The sequence below is a fragment of the Halichoerus grypus genome, chromosome 11, assembly GCF_964656455.1.
Source record: "Halichoerus grypus chromosome 11, mHalGry1.hap1.1, whole genome shotgun sequence".
Lineage (NCBI taxonomy): Eukaryota > Metazoa > Chordata > Mammalia > Carnivora > Phocidae > Halichoerus > Halichoerus grypus.
The window spans coordinates 21920427-21933466 of NC_135722.1; the positions used below are offsets into that span (position 1 = coordinate 21920427).

At 36.4% G+C, this 13040-nt stretch overlaps 1 non-coding gene across 1 annotated transcript; it reads right to left on the reverse strand.

The window, feature by feature from the left end:
• Window positions 1-12593: 12593 nt before the first annotated feature.
• On the reverse strand, window positions 12594-12696 carry LOC118524938 (U6 spliceosomal RNA). The gene has a single exon (XR_004911899.2). It is a non-coding gene; the product is annotated as a U6 spliceosomal RNA (small nuclear RNA).
• Between the last annotated feature and the right edge of the window lie 344 nt (window positions 12697-13040).

Sequence of the window (13040 nt, forward strand, 5' to 3'; positions counted from 1 at the left end):
AAGTAGACACTCAAACTTTTATTGTTTCAAAGTTACATTTTTCTTTTATTCTCTAATGTTTCAATTCACTGAGTCCTTTGTAGTCAAGAAGAATTCTCATTTGCAGTAAAACAGAATTGTTGCATAATTATAACGGGGATATATTTAGCATTGTTCATCCAGTGTATATTAGGATAATAACTACCAGAAATGTTAACTAATATGGCATTTATATTTTATATGACTGTGTGATATAGTTACTACACAGTTGTTACATGTGAAATTATAAATAGGGGTGTGTGTGTGTGTGTGTATAAAAATAGAAAAATCAATACAAATAAATAGATAGCTGGATAGAAAGATCGATATTCCCTTCAGTTTCTCAGGCATTCTGAATGCTACATATATTCCTGAAGACTCTGTAGTAGGATTATATTGTTCATGAAAAACAAAAATACGGACTTGCAGAAAATTTCCTGTTCCTGTTTTTTGTTTTGTCATTTGGTTTTAGGCTAGAGATTTTTTGTAAATTGTGAAAGGCTTAGGTCTCATTTTATGTATTATATGTGATTTAAAATTTATTCAGACGTAATGTGGTAGGGGCACTTGGGTGGCTCAGTTGGGTAAGTGTCTGCCTTCGGCTAAGGTCATGATCCCAGGGTCCTGGGATTGAGTTCCACATCCAGCTCCTCGCTCAACGGGGAGTCTGCTTTTCCCTCTCCCTTTGCCCCTCCCCTTGCTTGTGCTCTCTTGTGCTCTCTGTTTCAAATAAATAAATATATTCTTAAAAAAATAATGTGTTAAACTTGATTAAATATCAAAAAGGCTAAATGATTTGCATAAAGAATTCCAAATTTTGTTTGAACTAGTTGCACAAAGTAAAGAGATATCATCCTAGATTTATGCTCGGAAAAAGTGACAGGATGAACTAGGTACAGTGTTGGAGAACTGAACTTGACAACAATTATATGTTTCTCAGTTTTAAAGGAATACGTTGTGTGGAGAAAAGTAATAAGAGATGACTTGGAGATGACTGGAAATGTGGAAGTAATAAAGCATGTAAAAACAACTGACCTTGGAGCTCCTGGCTACCTCAAATGGTAGAGCATACAACTCCTGATCTCTAGGGTGGTACGGTCAAGCCTCATATTGGGTATAGAGTTTACTTAAGAAAAACAACAACAAAACAAAACAAAAAAACCCAAAACAACAACAAAACAATTGACCTCATTCAGGAAAAAGGTTTTAAGTTCTGTAGAATCTTCATTTTAAAAATGTAGATGTCTTTAGGATTTAAAATGTAAAAGTTAACCCATTAATTATTTAAAGATCTATATTTCGTGATTTAAATGTTATGCTTCAGTTTGCTATTAAATTAAGCCATTATGAAATATGCTTCCTTCAATAATATTGAATAATAAAAGAACCACAATTTAGTAATGCTTTAAAGAAATAATTCTTAGGTTGATTTTAGGTGGTCAGCATAGAATTTGATCAGTCTTAGTTAGATTTATTAATTATTAATTCTAAGAATTAGTAAAATGTACTAATTACTTACTAATCAGTCTTAGTAAGAATTAATGCTACTTAACAGAACTTAGGCAGTTTTGATTATAAGTGCTAATCTAGTCATGATAATGTTAAACTTTTTTTTCTTATTAGGAAATTGGAAATTTCAATCAAAATTGATTGAGAAATATGTCTTAAAAACAACAACAACAAATCCGGACCTCTCTTAATGTAAAATATAAATATCAGACAACCTAAAATTTGAACTTAGGTGAAAACATTTACTTTAATGCTGACTATATGAAAACTCCCCTAAAATATTATTGTGTGTTAAAAATAAATCTGAAGATGACTTTTAGTGGACATTATCCGAATACCTAAGCAATGGTCAGAAAGAAGTCTCACAAAATTGGTACAGGCTTTTGAAATATTTTTCACTGAAAATGTTCTTGGCAGAAAACTTTGGTTTATATCCAATAGCATTCCCCAAAATGCTTCTCCTGTGTTCCCTTCACAAAATAAAAGCAAGAAAAAACAAAATTTGCTTCCCCGTTCTTCCTAGTCCTTAAAGAGAAAACATACATGAAGAGATCCTATGTCTTCCCTTTCTTTTCTCCTCTCTCTCTCTCCCCCTTTCCTGAGTTTCTCACTGCTTCCTGCCTTTGCATATGTTATGTAAGTATGTATCATTTCTACATGGCCCACAGCCATTAGATCAAGTATTAAAACGAGGTTGAAATGTTCAAAGAAAGACTGATCAAGTGATCTGATATTTCAGATTTTTTTGTTACATTAGATAAGGAATTGTCTAATTAAGTTAGATAATAAATCATATAATTAGATCAATGAATTGCCTGTATCTATAAACCATTGTTCTTTAGATATCCTGTTAATTACAGCTAAATCACTCCTAATATGTAACAGGATTAAGCAAATATTGGCTATAAATCTGACATTTTTGGTTTTAATGAACAATATACTTCCACCTCAATATCTTTAGGAACAGATGTTAGCTACATCCAGAAATCCCAGAAAATTAGGAATTCACGGTATCTATCTATCTATCATCTATCGTCTATCTATATACATATGCCAAAAGGATGGCATTTTAATTGAGAAGTTTTTCTTTCGTATAAGCTGAGCCTCTGTAAAAATAGGCAATGCATTAATATCTTCCTAATAAAAATCTCCCCAAATTAATTACTTGCAAATAATGGCAGATTGTCATATTTAGCAAGTGTTTTATATACCTCAAAAATTCCCAAGGGGGAAAGAAAACATTTGAAAAACAATAAATGGAGAGAAAGCTTTTCACATTTACCATATACCATTATTAAAATATGAACAATTATAAAGATCATAAGAGTAAAAAACAGCAGAAAGTTCTACTATATTGAGTAAAGTGAATGTTCATCTCAATTTATCTAAATTGTCTAAAATCTTTGGCCCTGTGAAATTTGTAGGGGAAATTTTCACCATCAAGTTTCCTCATCTCCCATTTTGCTGTTATTCCAAAAAATAATCTGATAATTATTTATCTTTTGCAAATATTTGGATTTCTGAATCCTGATATTGGCTGTCTTCTACAAGTTAATAAGGCAAAGAGAAATAGAAATTTTTTTAATCCAAAATTTTTGTTTATCCTACTCAAATTTTGGGGGGGTTTGTTTTTCTAAAAGATTGTATTTATTTATTTATTTGAGAGAGAACGAGAAAGCATGAGCAGGGGAAGGGGCAGAGGGAGAGGGAGAAGCAGACTCCCCACTGGGCAAGGAGTCCAATGTTGGGCTCCATCCCAGGACCCTAGGATCATGACCTAAGCCAAAGGCAGACGCTTAACCAACTGAGCCACCCAGGTGCCCCTACAATTTTAGTTTTAATTGATTTTTACATTGATTCATCAAGCAGTATCAGCTGATGTACTCAGGTAACTCCTTGATTTAAGGGAGCTAAATCTTAGTATCATACTGTACACATAGACGCTACTTTACACACAGAGGCTTCCAGTGCATAAGCCATTGACATCTATAAAAATAATATCTCTCTCCTGAGGTTGTGAAGGAATACCATTTTTGAAAACATAAAATGATAGAGAGAGTCCATATTGAGTTTTTATTATTTGATTCATTCTTCCTATCTAACACAGATTTCATGCAAAAAGGATAACGTAATATCAAATGCTTATGAAAAACTCTGAGTGGAAAAAAAGCCTGCTTGTATATTTGCAGACTACAATTTCAATAGCCAGATGCTCATTTTGTAATGTGATTAGGTCTGAGCAAAGAAAGATATGAGAAGCCCCACACATTCTCCTTTCAGAGTATCGTATTTTTTATTAGAAAACAGAACAATTTTGTGCTACGACATCCCCTAGGTTTTGGGAAACCAGAAACTTACTCAAGGTTTTACATCCATACTTGTCCAATTTATTTTATAGCTCCCAGTTGTCTTGGGAAAACATGTGATCAAGATATAAATAGAATTCTGAAGCAATTCCATTTCTTTCTATCTGTAGTCCTAGAAAATGTTGCCTCAGTATTTCCAGGAAGTATACCAATATATTATTCAAAATCACAGTGCAAGTGGATTTTACAGCTGTTCCACAAATTTTATGTGCTCAGTTCGATCAACCACTAGTTGACAAAAATGCAACAAATGAGCCAGTCTTGTAAAGAATCCAAACAAAAAAAGTGATACATTATAATCTATTTGGGGTGACACCATAAGACAGAGCAACATCTCATCACTGGGAGTAGAAGTGGATGATTAATCTCCAGGAAAGTTTCTTGTTCTGAGTTTGTCACAAACTACCTGTGTGGAATTAAATAGGTAAACTGACTTGTCCAAACCTCATTTTCTTCTTTTATTCTAATGAGATTGGAAAAAAAGTTTATCATTTCTAGGAATATGAGTTAATAACATAAATTCCAATGATGGCTATGAAAAAGTTCATGGGAAGTGTTAAATGTACCTTTAAAAATTTTCAGCATAACAGTCTGGTAGACATTAAGGTGATTATCATAGCTCCAGGGGGGGAAAAAAAAGAGACATGACATTTTCCAAAGGTAGTCCATGGAGCAGGGTAGAGGAATCAGGCTAACATAATCAGGAGCTAGCAGGATCAGGTCTAAGTTTGTGTATCAGGGAATGAGGAAGGAACAGACCATCCAGGAAAGAAGAGTACAAAGGTAGGAGAGCAAAGGCATATTTACTTATTAATGAACAAAACATATTAGAGGAACAAAGAGCTTTATCAGGGAAGGCAAGAGAGAAGCAATGGATGGGTAGGTTGGAGGAGATAGTCTTTGGAAGGCTTTGAATGCCATGGTAAAGTCAACATTTTGAAAAAAAATCATTCACATTTTCTTGCTTCCAATTTATAAAACAGGTATCTAATGAACCATTTCAGGACAAGATCTTGCTGAAGAATATTAAGTGTGTCTCTAAAACAATATGACACTTGTGATGAGCACCGGATAACGTATGGAATTGTTGTATCACTATATTACACACCTGAAACTAATATAACACTATGTTAACTGGAATTAACTTTAAAAAAAAAAACCAATATTGGGGCACCTGGGTGGCTCAGTCATTAAGCGTCTGCCTTCAGCTCAGGTCATGATCCCAGGGTCCTGGGATGGAGCCCCGCATCAAGCTCCCTGCTCTGTGGTAAGCCTGCTTCTCCCTCTCCCACTCCCCCTGCTTGTGTTCCCTCCCTCACTGTGTCTCCCTCTGTCAAATAAATAAATAAAATCTTTAAAAAAAAATCCTAATATGACACTTTATCTTTATAAGGAAGAGCATCTGGGGAGGTTTTATGGAACACATCTACAATTAAACTGGACATAGGGATTATTTGTATTATTATTTAAATGACACCCTGAAAAAAGGCAGTCTAATATTTAAAACCCGTCTGTTCCAATGACAGTATTTAGCAATATTCATGTCTTTTTCAAAACAGAATATTTGAGCCTCCCTTTTCAAGGAAATTTCCTTAAAATGTTAGTGATTTCATTAAAGTCAGAAAATGTGATATGATAGATACCAGATATCAAATTAATTTTCTCTTACCAACTCCTATGTCCAATTTTTGTGGATTATAAGTATACAGGCTACTTTTCAACCTTGTATATGTTAAAAATTTTGTTTTGGGGAGTGCCTGGGTGGCTCAGTCGGTTAAGCTTCCAACTCTTGGCTTCTGCTCAGGTCATGATCTCATGGTTTGTGAGACCAAGCCCCACGTTGGGATCCCCACTCGTCGGGGCGTCTGATTGAGATTCTCTCCCTCTGCCCCTCCCAGCCCTCTTCAAATAAATAAGTCTTAAAAAAAGAAATGCAAAACCTTATTTTGGAATCTGGTAACAAAATAAGGAAGAAAGCATGAGATTTTTACTTCTTGCTATATATACCAAAATTAGAAAAATTGGAATTAAAAAATAGCCATTTTTTATTGGATATTAATGCCTAGCACCATCTTAGGTAGTTTCTATAAATTAAAGCCACCTGGACATTAAATCTAGGTGCTACTGTCCCTGAGAAAACTTGGTCACAGAAAAACTTTCAGTAACTTGCACAGGGTTACACAGCTAGAGGGTAACAGAACCGGATGAAGCCCAGGTCTCATGAATCCAAAGCATCCTTTGTTATCTCTATTTATTGCTTTTAGTTGTAAGTAATCTGTGTTCAGGTTCTTACATGTAAAACAAGACAAGGAGGATCACCTTGTCAAAATGTTACATGGATAATGTGCATAAAACTATAGGCATATGAAAGATACTCAAAATATTAATTCCTTGGGGCACCTGGGTGGCTCAGTTGGTTAGGCGACTGCCTTCGGCTCGGGTCATGATCCTGGAGTCCCAGGATCGAGTCCCGCATCGGGCTCCCTGCTCGGCAGGGAGTCTGCTTCTCCCTCTGACCCTCCCCCCTCTCATGCTCTCTCTCTCTCATTCTCTCTCTCAAATAAATAAATAAAATCTTTAAAAAAAAAACAAACAAAATATTAATTCCTTTCCCAAGTCTTTCTGCCAATGGTAAAATCTCTAGACATAAACACAAAATTCACCAAGCATCTGCTATTTAAAAGTGCCCTTGAGTACCTTTAAATGACGTTTCTTCACAACAAGCACCAGGTGTTGCATGTAAGTGTTGAATCATTAAACTGTACACTTGAAACTAACATTACACTGTATGTTAACTAACTGGAATCTAAATAAAAACTTAAAACAATAAATAGTGTTTCTTTTTGTGAAGAAGGCTATGCTGGCTTAGCATTTATAAATTTAGAATATTGTATATTGTATTTTTTTAGAGTTGGGGTAAAATTAGCATTCAGACCCTGAGGGTCTTCTTTTTTTTTTTTTTTAAAGATTTTATTTATTTATTTGACACAGAGAGAGGGAACACAAGCAGGAGAAGTGGGAGAGGGAGAAGCAGGCTTCCCGCGGAGCAGGGAGCCTGATGTGGGGCTCGATCCCAGGACCCTGGGATCATGACCTGAGCCGAAGGCAGACGCTTAACGACTGAGCCGCCCAGGTGCCCCACCTGAGGGTGTTCTTAAAACAAACAAACAAACAAAAAACAAAGCCTTCAAAACATGGAATTTTATTTGAACTCTCCTTAGTATCTGAATGAATCTTATTGCGAATTACACACTTGGGAACTTTCTCATAAATCCTAGTTTCTATTCTAAGGAAATGTTATTTTTCCTGTTCTCATTTGGCAAAGACTATTGAAATATTTGAAATAATTATATCACTTATACTGTAATTATGGAATTGCTCCTTTTGCACCTTTCTTAAAATTTGATATTGTTATTGATTGAGGATGCTCCATTGTGAATTCAAAGCGCACTTGAAATCTCATTTTATGAAGATATATAATTATTTGACCTTTCTGCTTCTAGTTATCTGACAGCTGGTAGTGCTCCTGATGATGACAGGTTTGGGTGCATAATCTTATATTTATTTTGCAACTCTTTACATTAATAGCTGTGCCTTTTGTTCTTAGTTGTAATGATTTTCTATGTGCTCACTTTGTATTGCATTTGAGGTTTTTTGACATTGAAATTCCTTTTGTCTATTCTTGACCACATCTCTAATCTCTCTGCACGTCAGAGCATACACCTCTCATCTCGTCAAGTGTAAACATCTCCTCAAAGTCACTCTCAACCAGGAATGGTAATTAATATAACTTTTCCACTTCTTAGACCGAGTTTTTGAGTCAGTTATGAAATGCCATTTCTGAGATCCTTTTTAATTCAGTGCTTAGGTCAAACATGTAGGGAACGTACAAAACAATCTAGTGGAAGATTTTTCCATTTACACAGCCTTCTGTGCCCTTACCTCTAATTTTACAAAGTCCCAAGTATGGAGGCAATGAATTACAATGTTGCAGTCTCCACGAAGCTTCCTAAAATGATAAATTATTTGTTTTATATCACTGTAAAATAAAACACTTAAGACCCTCTGGTGTATAGATATTTTGTAAAAACGCAGTCTGTCTCCTGAAAGTGTTTATATAGGAATGCACAACCTCTTCTAATGGTTTCAGACCATTTGTTTAGCTTCTCTTTGATAAGTGACAGTCTCTTTTAGTCCTTAGAAAAAGTCTTCATCCACAGTCTTCCAACAGGTGCATTAGTGCTGGGAGACTGTCAGGTGGATAATGAGAATTCAGCGACTTGAGAAGGCATGTCATATTTCTGGAAATGTGGAAAGTCATTTCCCACCTCTTTCCTAGGGTAGATGTCTTGTTTTCCTGCCAATCTCCTGGCATAACATTAGTCACACATTCTTGAGCTGGTCAGATTCATCAAATAAACAATTTTTATCAATTATGTGACAGTCTGTATTGTCCAAACTTGTGATGAGCTCCACTGATTTTTCAGCATCTGTCCACGGATACATCCAATGCCCTCCATCTACCATTGCAACTCAATGAGAGGTGCAAACGGAAACATCAATGCCTAGGAAAACCTTCTCCCACTGTGTTCCACTAGGTGTAGACAGAAATATCAATGCCTAGGAAAACCTTCTCTCACTGTGTTCCACTAGGATAACTGCTGTTCATTCTTTGGATTTTAACATAGGGATCAGCCCATTCAGGAAACCCCTCTCTATGTATTCTCATCCCCCCATGAGCTCAGACTGATTTCATTTTTCATTTCTGCCCCCGAAGCACTCTGTGTACACACCTATTCTAGCACTCACACAGTGTGATAACATGTCTGTCTCCCAAAACTAAATTGCAAACTCACTGAGAAGCTTAGTTCTATACGTAAAAAAAGGAAATCAATGAAGGTATAAAAGAGTCACATATTTCAAGGTATGTTTTATTAGAATTAAGGCTTCTTCACATCCTTTCTGTTGGTTTCTGGGAGTGACTGCATGAAGTGATAAACCAGCAAGTTGTTTAATACATGGTCTAGGGAAGATGCTCATTGATTACTCACTGTTTTTCATTTAGTGTTTGTCCTTATTTTCTGGTAGAATTTAAGTACTTTTTTCTTTTTTTTAAGATTTTATTTATTTATTTGTCAGACAGAGAGAGAGAGCAAGCACAAGCAGGAGAAGCAGGTAGAGGGAGAAGCAGGCTCCGGCTGAGCAGGGAGCCTGATGCAGGACTCGATCCCAGGACCCTGGGATCATGACCTGAGTTGAAGGCAGACGCTTAACCGACTGAGCCACCCAGGTGTCCCATTAAGTACTTTTATCTGATCCCAATAATGTCATTTCTAAATATGATGCTTAAATCCATATTTAAGAGCTGGTCTATTCCAGCTCTTCTATTGAATGTTAAATATCTGTCTCCCATGAGTTCATTCATATCCTCTGATTATTCCTTTTGTTATAACATTATGTTCTCATTTTATGAGTACAATACCTTTTGCTATATCTTTGAAATGAACATAGAGATTGGAACTGGTGCATTGTGAATTCTATGAGAAATGGCATCAATTAAATAAATAGGAAGCTATCTATTCAATTGTATAATCAACCATATTCTGATTTTTTTTTAGATTTATTGAAGAGTTTAGGCCAAATTGCTAATGAGATCTAAAAAGGTAAGTATATGAATAACAAAAGACAAATAAGTAGAGATTTATAAGGGAAATGACAATCATAATGTTTAACTCTCGAAAATGGCTACTTCAGGGGCGCCTGGGTAGCTCAGTCGCTAAGCGTCTGCCTTCGGCTCAGGTCATGGTCCCAGGGTCCTGGGATCGAGCCCCGCATCGGGCTCCCTGCTCCGTGGGAAGCCTGCTTCTCCCTCTCCCTCTGCCCCTGCTTGTGTTCCCTCTCTGGCTGTCTTTCTCTGTCAAATAAATAAAATCTTTAAAAAAAAAGAAAGAAAAGAAAATGGCTACTTTAATAACTCTAATACTTAATAAACTTTCTAATTTAATATATTTAATAAAAATCCTGAGTATTTAGTTTACCAAAATATGTAACATAACTATATGGGAGAGAATGAGAGAAGAGATATAATATGGGAGTGGAAATAAAAGAAATAAATTGTTTATGACTTAAAATATTTTAGATTTTAGTTCAAAACTTTATAGTTGTATAATATAAGTAAGCTGAGTTATTTGGGAGGTATACTAGACTTATACATCTAATTTATGAAATCTAGTGTGTGAATATATCTATTATATTACATGTAAATGGGAATCTAGAAGATGAGTCAAAAAATAAAATTTTCCTCCATGGGCCCTCTCATCTATTAGGGGTGTGTGTGTGTGTTTGTTGAGTGTATTTTGTGTTAGTGGAAGTGTATAAGGATGTAAATATCTAACCAAATTAAAAAGTAAAAAGAAAGGAATAATTCAAAGGACAATGTCATAAATCCATGGCAATTAAAAAAAAAAATACCCGGGGCGCCTGGGTGGCTCAGTCGTTAAGCGTCTGCCTTCGGCTCAGGTCATGGTCCCAGGGTCCTGGGATCAAGCCCCACATCTGGCTCCCTGCTCTGCGGGAAGCCTGCTTCTCCCTTTCCCACTCCCCCTGCTTGTGTTCCCTCTCTCGCTGTGTCTCTCTCTGTCAAATAAATAAATAAAATCTTAAAAAAAAAAAAATACCCTCAGTGTCCCTTAAAGCAAAGGTATCTTTTCCTCATTGTGCTCTTGTGCTCAATACAATTGAAAAATGTTTTTCTATTACCTTTTCTATTTTTTTTATAAGTCACATGTCTCCCTTCAAGACTCTTATTCCCATACTCATTATGCATCTTAAGGTGAGGCAGACACAGAAACTGAACCACCTCCTATCCTCCAAAGGGATACATGGTAGTTGCAAAGAAATCAACGTATTTCATGTCATTCCATTTTTCCCATCATTTGTCTATGGCAAGTTGAAATGTGTGGGTTTTGCAGCTTAAGGAAGGGTTTTTGGTTCAAGGACACTTGTAAAGAGTGCACATATTTAGTAGAAGGAGGAGGAGGAAGAAGAAGAGGCTTGGAGCAGGAGAAGGAGGTGGAGGGAAAGAGAAAGTGAAGAGGAGAGGGAAGAAATAAAGAAAAAAAGAACCTATGGCAACATTTTCGATTCAAATTATATCAAAATCCCTTCACTAGATGGCATTCCTTAAAGCGAGGCTAGTGCTGCAGTCCCACGTTGTTGATTTATGCATTCGTTTTGATTTTGGACAAACTCCTTCCACAATGTCTGTTGTTTTCCTTCGCTTTCTTTATTCCCATTGCTCTTTAGCTCCCCTCATTTCTTCTCTTATTTCCTTTCTCTACATTTTCTCCTGGCTGTTATTCTCCCTTTTCCCTTGTTTGCCTCTCCCCTCCTTCTTGCGTTGCATCCCCACCAAGACTTCCACTGCACAATGATGCTTCTGGACATTGGAGGAACAGGGACACCAGGCATTTTTCAGCGTGTGCAGTGGCAGCATGCTGAACTGCAACTCCGTGACAGCTTCTTCCCAGAGAGCCGGGGTGAGACAATCTAGCCACATGCAACACACCTGCCACACTCCTTAGACTAAGTGAGGCTAATCCTTCTTCAGATGACAGCCCGTTGATGAGTATTCCCAGGTCCAAGATGCAACCCAGTTTCTAATTAACCTGATTAAGCCTGTTGTACATGACTCCATTTTTTTTTTCCTCTTTTGATCAAGTTGTCACTACCTATTTGGATATTCATCTTTTTTCCTGTTATTTACTAGTCAGAATGTGCTACAAATAGAAACATTGCAAGGCATCTACTTTTATGTTGCTATAATCCTCTCTGCTGCCCTTGCTTCTCTCACAGGTCAAAAGTAACAGCATCCATGACAAGTTTGAGATCTAGCAGGGTAGTTATGATTTACTAATGTCTAAAATCATTTGTGCAGAACATGTGGAGATTCAGGGTGTTCAAACAGCCAGGATTAAGACGAGCATACCCTGGATGATAAAATGAAAATATTCTTTACTCTCTTGGGAAGTCTTGGCCGTGCTGTGGTAGAATGTTTCATAAAGGGGATGATCCACATGGAAGCACAAACTCAAAAGTCTTGCCGCCTACGTGCTGCTTTAAAGATTAGTTGCGGAAACTTAGTAGCCATACTCCTATTGATATTCAACATGCAGGTCATTTACAGGTCACTTTAAATATTTCAATAATGGGGCGCCTGGGTGGCTCACTTGGTTAAGCGACTGCCTTCAGCTCGGGTCGTGATCCTGGAGTCCCGGGATCAAGTCCCGCATCGGGCTCCCTGCTCAGCAGGGAGTCTGCTTCTCCCTCTGACCCTCCTCCCTCTCATGCTGTCTCTCATTCTCTCTCTCTCAAATAAATAAATAAAAATCTAAAAATAAATAAATAAATAAATAAATAAATATTTCAATAATGAAGAACATAGAATATGATACAAGGATGAGATTTTGACTTTTGCTTTCACAGTGGCTTCAACCTGTGTATTCACATGCTTGTATTTTTGTGTGTGTGTTTTCACAGAGGGAACACGAACACGGAATTCAATTATTATCCTCAGATCATAAGGCACTGTCATAATTAAATCGCATGCATACCTTTTTAATTTTTAATTTGAATGTATATTTATTCAAATATCATTTTAAATTTATATATTTAAATATACGTTTATTTGCATAACTATTTTAAATAGTATAATGGATATTTGTGAAGTTATTCTTGCATGGGGGTCTTGCTAATCTTCTCTGTATCGTTCCAGTTTTAGTATATGTGCTGCCGAAGTGAGCACGATATTGGTGAAATAATTGTGCCTCGAGTTAAAACATTACCAACAACTTGAAGCTAGATATTTATGTCTCTTTCTCTTATCCACCTGCCACCACCAAGTGGTAACATGTGCCCTTAATTTGACATTAGCTTGCTTTTTTTTTAAATTTTTTTATTGTTATGTTAATTCCCATACATTACATCATTAGTTTTAGATATAGTGTTCCATGATTCATTGTTTGTGCATAACACCCAGTGCTCCATGCAGAACATGCCCTCCTCAATACCCATCACCAGGCTAACCCATCCTCCCACCCCCCTCCCCTCTAGAACCCTCAGTCTGTTTTTCAGAGTCCATCATCTCTC